General features: G+C 47.0%; 1 long non-coding RNA gene and 1 pseudogene across 1 annotated transcript in view; both read right to left on the bottom strand.

Moving 5' to 3' along the window:
- Positions 1–13,844, bottom strand: part of LOC138527614 (uncharacterized) — a 278,990-nt gene that overhangs the window by 200,062 nt on the left and 65,084 nt on the right. The window lies entirely within an intron of this gene.
- Positions 12,704–13,844, bottom strand: part of LOC138527522 (aurora kinase B-A-like) — a 43,925-nt pseudogene continuing 42,784 nt past the window's right edge.

Raw genomic sequence — 13,844 nt, 5'->3', positions numbered from 1 at the left:
AGTAGCAGAAACTGAGCGGTGCAAGTTTTCGCTTTTGTGGAGCCTCACTGCACGCTGAGAGACACCCAGAGGAGAAATAGGTAAGCGGCTCCGCTCGCAAAGGCACGCGCAACGAACCGCAGTGCACTCACTAGCCAGATAGAGCAGCTACACGGTAAAATACTACCGACCACGCAATACCCGCCGGGGTCATAGTCAAATGTGGATAGCTAACTAGCATAAGGGCATTACCCAGGGTCATGTAACCCTTCTTTTGAGCAGATATACCGTGTTGAACGGGTTAGGCTATGGGATACAATTTGCTCTAGGAAAACGAGCTGCCCAATCGACTGCATGAATATAAAAAACTTATCAAACCATCTTTCCCCCAAGCGGATTTCTTTCTCTTGCAGAATCACCCCGTTGGACAAAAAGGAGGGCCTGTCTAATACAGGATCGGAGTTTTGATACTCAAATCTCTGAATTTGGCTCGGAGATTTCAACTACGCGGCAACTGAGTGAATGTCAGGTAAACTGAATGAATTGTTACACAAGAGCGCCAGCTAAATGAGTCATAAAAAAGATGTTTCTCTGCATATAGAGTGGAGATAAAAAATGTAAACCTACCTTCGTATGCTCCCTTGTAGTGCAAGAGAAGAAGAACTCATGCAGTTGTGCCAAAACAGCTAACACATCCGCATAGGCAAAATAAAACCATCCGATGCACACCTGAAACGTCCAAATGGCAGACTAAACAGGTATGATCGTTTAACCACGTAAAATACACAATGGACATGACATACGCTTGAACCGAGACGGAGGGGGGTGGACCCTGCTCTTAATGTCACAAGAGTGACGTCCATTTGTTGGCCACAGATGAATTAGAAATAAAAATAATGAATGCATGAACACAGCCTGACACATGAGAAGTCACCTTTGACTTTTCTCTCTTTGCCCTACAGAGTATGCTGTGCAACATCTGGTGGGTGAACAGGTTCAGTCTTGTAGATTGAATAAATTGGTCTTGAAGAAGATGACACACTAGAGGAAATGTCATTGAAACCGGTCGACCAGGATTCCTGATGTCTCCCGAATAAGGGCGACAAACAGATGAATCAAAAATCAGAAATATCTAATAGTGATTCCTGTGTCCTACAGAGCAAAACCAGTCACGTATATGCTGAATCATCGTTTCTCATAATCATCTATTGTGTTCACACTCAACCAAAAAATAACTTGAGGATGTACAACAATAGAAAGAGAAAAACCTAATTGTTTTATTGGAGATTACTTTGAGCTAGCCAGACACACTTCATGGAGGGTAAATAAATTGTCCCCATGACACACAGTCCCACGTGAACTGCCTGACTAACCAAAGGACGCAGTCTGGGAATAACTAATCCAAACTGCAATTTTTAAATTGCGTTTTTAGCTACATAGCGATATGTCATGCACTTGCTCTAATCACTCAAATTCATTGTAGTAATAGGGTGAGTTTCTCCTTACCTATCTCTTTTAGATAGGCAGTGCCACAGCACTATCTAGGGTTGTTTGACACCACGAAGGGAAAGGGTGTTCTTCTCATCAGGGTGAGTTCTAGGGCTACACAATAACAGTATATAGAGCAACCAGCTCCAAAGAAGCCTTAACTGTCCTGTGTTTTGTGTGATACCATGTATAAAGTTAACAGACAGGACAATGTACCCCAGTGTTGAGGTGTAATTTTATAAGTTGAAAGTATCCCTGTATTGTTTGTAACCTTCAAACAGTAGACAGGCTTTTCAATTCAGGACTCATCAAAACAAATCCTTTATGGACCTTTGGGTTTAAATCTAGCATGATTCAGAACTGACAGCTTTTTGCCAACACAGAGCCCATTTCCCGCCCAGAGCTGTCGTGGGTTATGCTACTTTTATGTTTTTAGAGAGAGCGTTATAAATCCGCTTTTCAAGCTCCATTTTCCTATTGGTGGTAAATACCACGTGGATTCTGTCAAGTAAATCAGTCCAGAACAGGAATTTTGTTCACAAGGCAAACAATGCCGTGTTTGGAGGACTTGCCTTTCCAAGGACTTTGGAGGACTCGTCTGTTTCTGTCAGTCAAGATGACATATTTTTTCTGCGGGTCCAATGGGGTCTTAGTAGGACCTTCTGCCGGCACAGACGATGGTTCAGGCTTGTGTACACCTTTGGTATTTCTCCATGAATTCTTTCTCATGTTTTTGCTCCTTCCCTTTTTGCCTAGAGTTGCTCTGCTGTCACAGTTGTTTTTGTCCAGATATTTCCAGTTGTCATTGCTTACCAGTAATCAGAGTCTTTGGGGTGTGCTGTTGATTCCACCCTTTGCTCAAAGACCATAATACACTTTTAATTGCTGGAGGACCCCGTATCTAGACAAAGCTCCTACATTGAGTCTTCAAAATAGTCAATTGCTCCTGTGGTTCTTTGAAATGGTCAAGGATCTGGATGCCTTGATCCTTCCAACCGTCCATGTGCAGTCCCTGAATTTCATGGGTTTATTTGATTTCCCCCAGATACAGGAATAACTCGACCTCTGAAGGTCGCAACCCATTCTCGTTACAACATTTTGGTTGATATCCACCCTATTTGCTTTTCAGTGTAATACTTTCCTTGTGATCTGCACATTCATTGGCTGATCTTTGATGCCAGTTCATTTCCCTTGGGTAGGACTGCATTCACACTTCCAGATATAGTGGGCTCTATTTCCACTCTGCCTATTCAGGGCTATGTTCAGATGCTACACTGAATAAATGCTTCCCCGATATATCATCCCGCTGTAGTCGTATTGCTCCATTCACGGAATGCTAAATCCCCCATTTGAAATTAGAGTCTTTAGTCTCTTTAGGGAGAGAACAGCCTTTTTACCTTCCCATAAATTCTTACCGAACATTTTGACCAGGTCCATGAGGATGACCTTTGGCATATGAAACTGTATGTTCACATGCCGAAATCTGCAAGGAACTTGCGAATACTACTGCAGTCTCCATTTCTCCTCTCCCTTCCCTTGCCCTCTGCACTGCACTGGCCTCTCACTTCATCACTAAAACTCAGGATATCACTAAAACCCAGGATATCCTGTCCTCACTCTCCTCTACACCACTCCCTTCTCCCTCATCTGCTCTCAGGCCTCCTTTGGCCCCCTTCCCCCTGCCCTCCTACTGTCCCCTTTCTCTCCCATATCACCTGATGATATTACAAGACAAGTCCACTCTATGAAAGTCTCATCCAAAAAGGTGCTCCCCTGCTTCTCTAGAACTATCAAGGACAACATTGTCCCCTTACTCCAGCCTTGGATGATTTCTGCAATCACTACTTTGCCACTGGATCCGTCCCCTCACTCCTCAAGCACTCCTTAGTGCACCCTCTCCTCAAAAAGCCTTCTGCCGACCCCTCCTGTGTGGCTAACTACCGTCATATCTCCATTACCCCCTTTCTGGGCAAACTCTTGGCGAAGCTGACCATCTCCCAGCTTATCCACCACACTCAATCTGGTGGATGCCTAAAGGACCACCAGTCCGGCATCAGAGCTGCCAGAGGCACAGAAACTGCACTCCTGAATGCCTGTGAAGACTTGCTCTCTAATCTCGATTCTAACTCTCCTTCCGTTCTCATCCTTGTTGACCTTTCCTCTGCCTTTGATATGGTCAATCATGTCACCCTAATAAATCGGCTCTGTGATACCCTTGGCATCATGGATCAGGTTCTGGACTGGTGGACCTCCTTCCTCTCTGACTTACCTTCCCAGGTTCAACTGGGCCCCTTTTGCCCCTCCATCTCAATCTCCCCCTGTGGTGTCCCTCGGGGTTCTATCTTCTCGACTTAGCTTTTCAACATCTACCTGACCCCTCTAGCCCATTTGATCTCCACCTTCTCTCCTAACTTCCAGTGTTATGCAGATGGCACGCAGCACTCCTTCAAGCTTCCCTCCTCTGCCTCCTCCACTTCCTATCTCTCATTCCTGAATGCCTGTCTGCTATTCAGGCATGGCGCACTGGTAACAATCTCTGCCTTAATGCCAATAAAACAGAGGTCCTTCTCATTGGGACCCATGCTCCCTCCTTTCCTCCCACACTCTGGCTGCCCTCCATGGGTCCCCTACCTTCGTCCTCCTGTGAAGCAAAAAACGTTGGGGCCACCTTCGACCTCTCTCTCTCCTTCTCTCCTCACATCACGGACCTTGCTAAGAAGGCCCACTTTAAGCTGCACCTCCTCAGAGGCATTCTCCCTTTCCTCACCTTCCCCAGAAACTCAATGTCTCCAAAGTGCTGGTCTTCTCCAGGCTTTGATTACTGCAACAGCCTCTTCCTCAATCTGCCTAACTCCTTCCTTCACCTCCTTCAACTAATCCAGAATAGGACTTCAAGACTTATCCTTGGCCGCAAGCCCAGGGACCGCATCTCTCCAGCCTTAAAATCTCCCTCTGCATCATTCACAAGGATTTCTGGGGACTGGGACCCTGCTACATCCAACTCTCTCTCCCAAAATACCTTCCGGCTAGAACGCTTCGGTCTTCTAGCTCCAACTCTCTGCAGATCAGACACTTTTCAAAGCAGGGGTGGGGAGATCTCTCTCCTCTGCAGGTGCCTTGTTGTGATGTGTACTTGCAATGAGAATGTTGGAATGTTGAGAGGTGAATGACGTAAGGGGGTTCTGAGGGAGCCGTTGGGAAGAGAATGACAAGGATAAAACTGGCTGGATGGGACGCCGTTGTTTTCATGCACTAGCTTACTTGCTGATGACAATAAAGGCTAAAGAACTTCCCTTCAGTGAGAGCGGACTCCCTTAATTATTACACTGGCGATGAGGATGGGATCGCCGCCGTGGAGGGGGCGGCAGAAAGCGTGAAGACATCGCCTTCCAGGGATCGTCCCATCCGGCGGCCTGTGGGCTGAAGCGAGGGCAGGCATCGCAGAAACCAGTTGGATGGTGCTGTAGCGGACTAGTTGCTGTCCGGGGCCAGCATCAGGAGCAGGGGGCGAGGGGTTACATCGAAGACTCTGCCCTGTGACAATACGAGAAGTCAGGAGAGCAGCTGTGTCCCCTGTGGCAAGGCAGAGTGGCGCCGTAGCGGGCCTGAATGTGCCTGGGGCCGGCGTCATAAGCGTTCTGGTGGGTGGCCTTGCCAGGACCTGTTTCGGTTGGGAACTGTGCGACGCCGCAGTGGGTATGATTTAGCCTGGGGCCGGTGTCGGATTTGGAACACTCTGTATGGTGGAGGATCGGGGGCGCTGTAGCGGGCCTGATAGCACCTGGGGCCGGTGTCGGTGGTGATCTACAGGTGAACTTTATTTTGTGTGAGGAACTGGAGCAGGTCGTGCCCTCAAATACTGTGGGTGGTTGCTGCGTTTGTGCGCGTTCGTTTGCAACCGTGTCTTCAGTGGGCGGAACTTGCGTTTGGAGTCCCCTGGATTTGTGTGTTGCTCCCTCAGGGCCGACGAACGCACTGATGATGTCGGTTGCCGTTGGGCGGGAGCTACAGGGGTCTGGAAGTGAGCACAGCATGGGGTGCTGCGTAAGACGCAAGGCAATGGATTGTGATACCGAAGTGGAATACGGTGCATCTGCGGTTGGTTCCATTGCAGATTTCTTTGCGGTTGCGTCAAGTGTGGGTGGCCCGGACGACGACGGACAGTCAGTAACGTTGTGTCCTATTCCAGGACAATTTGTAAATTCTGCACAATCAGAGAGTCAGTGTGGGGTACGTTTTTGTGTACCTGGTGGTGACAGACTTCCCAAGAGGAAAAGCTGGAGAGCAACTTGCAGGCCTAGCTATTGCAAGCTAAGAGGCCACGTCTGACTTCATGTGCAGTCTGTCTGGAGGAAATCATTTCGGACAGAACATTCTGCCAACGTTGTATTGAACTGTTTGGCGCCCTTAAGGAGTTTGATCCTGAACTGTGTAGTTTTTATATCAGGATGAGCAAACTCGCCTTGTCGGTTGTCTGATTTCGCGCTGTGTGAGTGGATGAGGCTGGTATGTTTGGTGTGTGTAGGTTGCGTGATGTGTTGTGTGGCCTCGGTGTGCATGTTATGGGCCTTTGGTGTGAGTGGTGCGCATGTTTATGTTGTGGCCCGAGTGTGTGCAGTTAGAGCTGAGTGGTGTTCGTTGTGCTGTGCAACATTGATTTATAATAGCATCCTCAAGTCCGTCCTCTTAAGGCACTGTCCCAACCTCCTTGAAAACAAAGAAGGTTAATGAGAGTCCATCACCACCCTCAAGTCCGCCCAAAATGGGCACTGAAATGAAGTTGTACACTGACCATAAAAACGTCTTGTAAGAAAACAACCTGCAAGAAAGATACAATTACCACAACATAGTTTTCCAAAACCTGCAAAGGAAATTAATAGCATGCTATTATAAATCAATGTTGCACAGCACAACGAACACCACTCAGCTCTAACTGCACACACTCGGGCCACAACATAAACCTGCGCACCACTCACACCAAAGGCCCATAACATGCACACCGAGGCCACACAACATATCACGCAACCTACACACACCAAACATACCAGCCTCATCCACTCACACAGCACGAAATCAGACAACCGACAAGGCGAGTTTGTTCATCCTGATATAAAAACTACACAGTTCAGGATCAAACTCCTTATGGGCGCCAAACAGTTCAATACAATGTTGGCAGAATGTTCTGTCCGAAATGATTTCCTCCAGACAGACTGCACATGAAGCCAGACGTGGCCTCTTAGCTTGCATTAGCGAGGCCTGCAAGTTGCTCTCCAGCTTTTTCCTCTTGGGAAGTCTGTCACCACCAGGTACACAAAAACGTACCCCACACTGACTCTCTGATTGTGCAGTACTTACAAATTGTCCTGGAATAGGACACGACGTTACTGACTGTCCGTCGTCGTCCGGGCCACCCACACTTGACGCAACCGCAAAGGAATCTGCAATGGAACCAACTGCAGATGCACTGCATTCCACTTCCGTATCACAATCCATTGCCTTGCGTCTTACGCAGCACGCCACGCTGCGCTCACATCCAGACCCCTGTAGCTCCGGCCCAACGGCAGCCGACATCATCAGTGCATTCGTCGGCCCCTGAGGGAGCAACACACGAATCCAGGGGACTCCAAACGCAAGTTCCGCCCACTGAAGACACGGTTGCAAACGAACGCGCACAAACACAGCAACCACCCACAGTCTTTGAGGGCACGACCTGCTCCAGTTCCTCACACAAAATAAAGTCCACCTGTAGATCACCACCGACACTGGCCCCAGGCGCTATCAGGCACGCTACAGCGCCGCCCGATCCTCCACCATACGGAGTGTTCCAAATCCGACACCGGCCCCAGGCTAAATCATGCCCGCTGCGACACCGCTGCTCTCCTTACTTCTCATATTGTCACAAGGCAGAGTCTTCGATGTAACCCCTCGCCCCCCTGCTCCTGATGCTGGCCCCGGACAGCAACTAGTCCGCTACAGCACCATCCAACTGGTTTCTGCGATGCCTGCCCTCGCTTCAGCCCACAGGCCACCGGATGGGACGATCCCTGGAAGGCGATGTCTTCATGCTTTCTGCCGCCCCCTCCATGGCGGCGATCCCATCCTCGTCGCCAGTGTAATAATTATGGGGGGTCCGCTCTCCTTCACCTCCTTCAACTAATCCAGAATAGGACTTCAAGACTTATCCTTGGCCGCAAGCCCAGGGACCACATCTCTCCAGCCTTAAAATCTCCCTCTGCATCATTCACAAGGCTTTCTGGGGACTGGGACCCTACTACATCCAACTCTCTCTCCCAAAATACCTTCCTGCTAGAACGCTTCGGTCTTCTAGCTCCAACTCTCTGCAGATCAGACACTTTTCAAAGCAGGGGGGGAGATCTCTCTCCTCCACAGGTGCCTCCTTCTGGAATGGCCTCCCTGCCCCTCTCAGACATTAGCTGGATCTCCTTAAGATCCAGAAGCTTCTCAAGACCTTCCTTTTCTCTTCCTCCTTCCCTTTCCCCCTCCCCTGCTAATGTCCCTGTCTGCCACTTGACTGACTGCCTGGTTCCTTCAGATTCTTACAGGGCCCCAGGCCCTCCTCATCCGGTCTACCCCTGAACTTGGTCTCTCCTCATCCCCCCCCACCTGCACATGGCTTTCCGGGCACCCACCCCCTGCACTAGCCTGGCTGGGTCTGCACCCCCTGAGCCCTTCCAGCCCCTTTCTTCTCACTTAGCACGTGGACCTGCCTTCCCCTTAATTCTCTGCATTCCCCTGGCACTCGCTTATCCCATGGGTGGTTCTTCCTGACCTGCACTTACCTCTTCCCCTCTCCCCTGCAATTTTTGTTACTACCCTTGCACAATCTGAATGTCACAAGGCCTAGTAGGACCGGTTTTATTTTTGCCATCCCTGTTCTCCCTCTCCTTCTTGTCTTGTTGCGCCTTGAAACACATCATGTATAGGTGCATTATAAATAGTCAACAAATTAATAAAATGTTGATGATGACATAAAGAATCCCCCAAAGAACAGACATTTAAATTATTTTTTTTATTTTATTGGTCATTATTATGCCCCTATACACGTGTGCCTCAAGGTGCAACAAGGCGGGAGGGCGATCCTACTAGGCCTTGTACATTCAGATTGCGCAAGTTCAAGTTATTTACAATGTGCCTCATCCCAAGATCAGTTTCAAGCATGAATCCGATATTCGAACCTGTGTTGCTCAGCGTGGTATGTCCATAGAGAGAACACCATTCACCTTCATTTTTGCCCATGAATCCAGGCGTAGACCTTCCACGGCACCTATCAATCTATGACAAAATTACATATCTCTTAGCCGTTCAAACCGATGAGTTTGTCAAGGGCTTTCTCCGCTTCATTTCCAATCATTGCTCCCCAATTAATCTCCTTCATGCAGTGCTCTAAGATACCAGCCAATAGCCTTATGTCTTACAGGTCTGGGTAAACCCTGTTGGTCTTTGTGCATTCATTTCGGTGCAGCCGACTCCAGACTTTACATCAAGAGTTGAGTCAGGATCTTACTGTCTACTTTCATAATCAATGGTGCCCTCTGGTTTGCACATCTCGTGGGGTCCCTGCCAGGCTTTGCAATAATATTGGGGATTGATTTCTTCAAACACTCCTGAAATCCTCCTGTGCTTACTCTGGCATTATACAATGCTATAAGGGTTGGAACCAAGGAGACTTCAAATTGGCAAAGCATTCCACTTGGTATCTGTCAAGATCTGGAATTTGACTCTCTGCTTCCCCTATATGGCCTTGTTGACATCTATCTCTGTGATTTTATTTGATTTTATGTATATAGCACCTTACACCAAAGCGATGAACAGACAACAGTAAATGGTAAATACATTGTAAATGTAAAAATCTAAATGGAGAGGCTAGTCAGGAAGAAAGGAGATGGTCTTTAAGACGAGTTTTAAACAGAGGCAAAGTAGGAATGGAACGAATGGAAAGAGGGAGAGCCTTCCAATATTTTGGAACAGAGAGAAGGAATGGAATCGAGAGAGCGTGCCTAGAGGGCGAGGGACATGCAGAAGAAGTTGAGATTGAGACCTGAGAATACACCAAGAAAACTAGAAAGAGACGAGAGAAGAAAGATACAAAGGAAATGACACAGTGAGTGGGAGTCGAAGGAAAGGCAGTGTTGTGAGAGCAGCGCAGGACAAATTGACTCTTGAGGAGAGAGAAAAAAAAGAAGGCATATAGAAGAATTGTAAGTTGCCCACATTACGGGCAGTAAGTGAGAGAGTACAAGAAGAAGAGGGGGGAATGAGAACAGAGGGGGAGGAAGTGGAGAAGTGATGGAGAAAGTGGAAGAAAGATAACCTCAATATTGGTAGGATTCAGATGAAGCTAATGGAACGTCATCTACATTTGGATGCCTAGAATGCCGGCAGAAAGATTAGAATGGATTAGAGAGGAGATGGAAGAAAAGATAAGGACGATCTCAGAGACATCCCCATATGAATGATGGGAGACTACAAAGGAAGAAATAACAGAGGCAAGAGGACTCATATATAAGAAGTGAAAAGCCCTGCGGAACGCCATATTTATTTATTTTACAAAGCCTATTTAGCTCTTTTATCCAAAGGGCTGAACATGATGGCAAATGATAGAAAAAAGGCAAAGGAAAGAAGCAAAAATCAAGCTACAGCACATCTGAAAGGGCAAGACTTCAGGGTTGGAAATAATTAAGATAACACAGACTGGAGTAAGTGAGATGTAAAACGCTTTTTAAATTGGTTGAGAGAAGGACATGAGTGGATGTTAAGAAGAAGGACATGCCAGAGACGAGGTGCCAGGAGTAGGAAAGAGCGACAGCAGGGGGGAGCACAGGGGGGACGAAGAATACAAAGGAGAAAGTGTGAAGAGCATTGTAGTTCACGATCAGGATGGTAGAGAGAAATGAAGGAACAGAGATAATATGCGGCCAAAGCTTGAATACTCTTGAAGATGAGACAAAGAAAGTGAAACTCAAACGTAATTTTATAGGAAGCCAGTGAAGATGGGTCAGTTAGGGGGAGATGGCTAGAAGATAAGGGAAGGTAAAACAAAATACAGCAGAGTGAAGAATTGAATATAAAGAGTAACAGTAGTTAAGATGAGAAAGAACAATAGTTTGGAGGATCAGTCTAGTCGCAGATCAGGTTGGAAGATAGCAAATCTTCTTAATATTAAAAAGGTGAAACTGGCAGGATTGGACCACAGACGCAATCTGAGGTGGGAGTGAAGAGGAAGTATCAACAATAAAAACAAAATTACGCGCTGTGCTACCAATGGGAAGCTCAAAAGGGGGAACAAGATGGTCAGAGGAGGGAAAATGGAGGAAGAAGCCGGAAAGAACAAGATTTTGAAGGATTAAGACATAATTGGGTCTCATTACGAGTGTGCCGGTAAGCGTACTGGCTATGTTGTTACCGGACCAGCACACTCTGAGTTCTGTGAGCAGCTGCCGTCCCACCCGCCAAGTCAGACCTGGCGTGCGGGACGGCAGCCACTCACAGACTTTGACGGAAACACTGGCACTGTTGCACACGGTGCCAGTGCTTTCGTCCTCCACATTCCCATTGAGTCCTGTGGGACTCAAATGGGAATGGGGAGTAACATTTTGCGGCGCCTGACTTCACGGACCGCCGGGGCAGTAACGCCCCCGTGATTCCGTGAAGTCAGGCGCCAGACAAAATGACAACTCTGGCGGCTTTACCGGCACAGCTACCGCCAGAGTTGTAATGAGGTCCATTCTCTGACCATAGGTAAGAGGATGAGTAGGGGAGGATTGGTTAAGCCAGGAGACAGAGAAACTGCAGACTGATAGATAAGAAGCAAACCATTTGAGCACAGTACCATGAAAACCAAGATTGTGAAGAGAAGAAAAAAGAATAGTCTGATCCACCTTGTAAAAAGCAGCTGAGAAATCAAGAAGTACAAGAAGAGAGGAGAACTTAGAGTATCAAGCAGTAAGAATGGAGTTGGTAACAGCAAGGAGAGCAGTTTCGGTAGAGTGCAAAGGTCGAAACCAGATTGGCGAGGGCGAAGGAGAGCCTTAGAAATAGCATGGGGAGAGATCTGAGAGTAGAATAGGTGCTCAAGATGTTTTGAGAGTAAAGGTCAAAGAGAAATGGGACAGAAATTAGCTGGAGAGGAAGGGTCCAAGGAAGATTTCTTTAGAATGGGAAGAGTTGACGCGTATTTAAAGGAAGAAGGAAAAACGACCTTAGAGAAGAGTTAAATAAAGCCATGAGAAACAGAATGAGAACTGAAAGGATTAGGTAGGAAGTGAGAGTCAGTTGGGGCAGAGGCAGGATTGGCCCTAGAGAGAATAGTAGAAACATCAGCGTCGGAAAGAGTGAGGGAGCGCGAGGAATCGGGGGAGGAGGGAGTAGGGACAGGGGAGGTGGAAGCAGGAGAGATAGAGGAGCAGAGTAGAGACATTATTTTTGATTTCTGCATCCATTGTTATTGGTCATCCCTGGATAATGTTTTTACTTCTGCTTTCAGGTTATTAGTGTCAGATGGAATGGCGGGTGAAGGCCTTCATAGATGCATCATCATGTCCACACCTGTGCATAGTGGGTTCTTCTTGACATTTCTCAGGCAAAATAAGCAAATTTAAATACAAAGTTCTTAGAATCTATGAGCCAGCATATGGCTGCTTTCTTCCCCAGCGCACCAGCATCTCTACCACGGGTAGAGCACGTTCCGTTCTGCTTTTTCATTGTGATAACAATAGATTTGATACACATCAGTGTTTCATTTTTGTCTCCAGGTCAGTTTTATTTTGTGGATTTTCTTACCAGTTATTATTATTATTAAAAAATTATTGTAATGCGCAACGCGCCCAGGGGCCTCAGTGCGCACATCTAACGAAAGACGTCATATGAAAGTATTGCATTATAAATAGTCTTATAGAGACAATTATAAAGTAGAGCTTTAGCTTTCCCTAATCCCCACAACAAACACTGACAAATAAAACAGTTCTTTAAAGCGGAAAGCCATCAGTGAGATCTTGGAGGTATCTGGTTCTGGTATAGCTCAGGAGTTGGCAACTGGTTGAATGCCCTGGCATAACAAAAAAAACATTATTAAGTTCTCTAGAATCTTCCACCAGGTCTTGCCCATAGAGCTGACACAGTAGGTTTAACTGCTCTCTTTTCAAAGAAATACATACACATAATGTAAAAGGCATAATGTAAGCATGTCCAACACACACCAGTTCAAGTTCCATGTCACCTATGTCCTGGCAGAGTACACTGGCGGCAGGACAAGGTGAGAGTCTGCTTCGACCCATGAGTGCTCAAATACACTTTACAGTGGCAGTCCCTGGGTAGGATTGTGGACCAGAGGTCTGGAGATCAAGTCATCAGCCCCTTCTGACACAATGGATCGGAAATTAAGATTGACATTTGTCACGTGCTTGCAGGTCTCAGTGTGGCTTGGGCTTTCATATAGGGTGTGCCACACTAGGAACTCATAACAATGGACTGGGATGCACCAAACGTCCAATTTCTCATCATGAGTTTGCCCTTGATATGATAGGTTATTTATTACACGCCTAATACCCAGAGGTTTCTAAGCACAGACCCGGGGATCGAACCTATGTTGCTCCCTGTCGTTTTGTTTCCAAGGCGAGCATATTGCCCTTGACCTATCCTCCCTTCAATCATCTCGGGAAGCAGGAAGTCCAGTGTTCCACCCATAGTTTTCCTGCTAGGTGACAGAGCATGGACACAGAAGCCAAAATCTGCAATCTTCCTGTCCACTGTGCAGACCATTGACAGATTCTTCCGCTTAATGTCTCAGTGAGCCACTTCCTTGTTGTGGTAGTGTATCAAAGCACTTCTTTGTTCCTCAATCCTGCCCCACCTCTTCAACTCTTTAGGCAGCTGATCCTCAAACCTAGCACTTGGAACTTGGCTGCACTACCACTTTCTGCTGATTTTATTATGTATTTAATTATTATGTATCCTGTTTCTCCTTTGCTCTGCACTTTCCACTTTCTCCCTCCCTTCCATGCACTTTTCCTCTCCCCCTCTCCCATGCACTTGCGCGTTCTCAATGTCACTGGGCCTAGTAAGATCGTTGTTTTGTTCTCCCCTGTTCCTCTCCCTTGCCTTGTCGCGCTCTGAAACACCTGTGTACGAGCGCGATAGAAATAAAATATCATATCATATCTTGAGCTGCAAACTTCGAGATCAGGTACATTCGCTTCTTGCCAAGGAAATATCACTAGAACTTCAAGATATGTGCTTGTCTCGGAGGTGACTGGATCTCGACCTCATGGCACAGCTGGTGCCCCACACTCGTCTTCTCCAGCGGAAACCTTTAATTATTATTATCATGATTATTATTATCGTCATCAAAATATTCTTTA

This window comes from Ambystoma mexicanum, chromosome 14, assembly GCF_040938575.1.
Source record: "Ambystoma mexicanum isolate Mex_15411 chromosome 14, UKY_AmexF1_1, whole genome shotgun sequence".
Taxonomy (NCBI): Eukaryota; Metazoa; Chordata; class Amphibia; order Caudata; family Ambystomatidae; genus Ambystoma; species Ambystoma mexicanum.
This window is presented reverse-complemented; position numbering and strand designations above follow the sequence as displayed.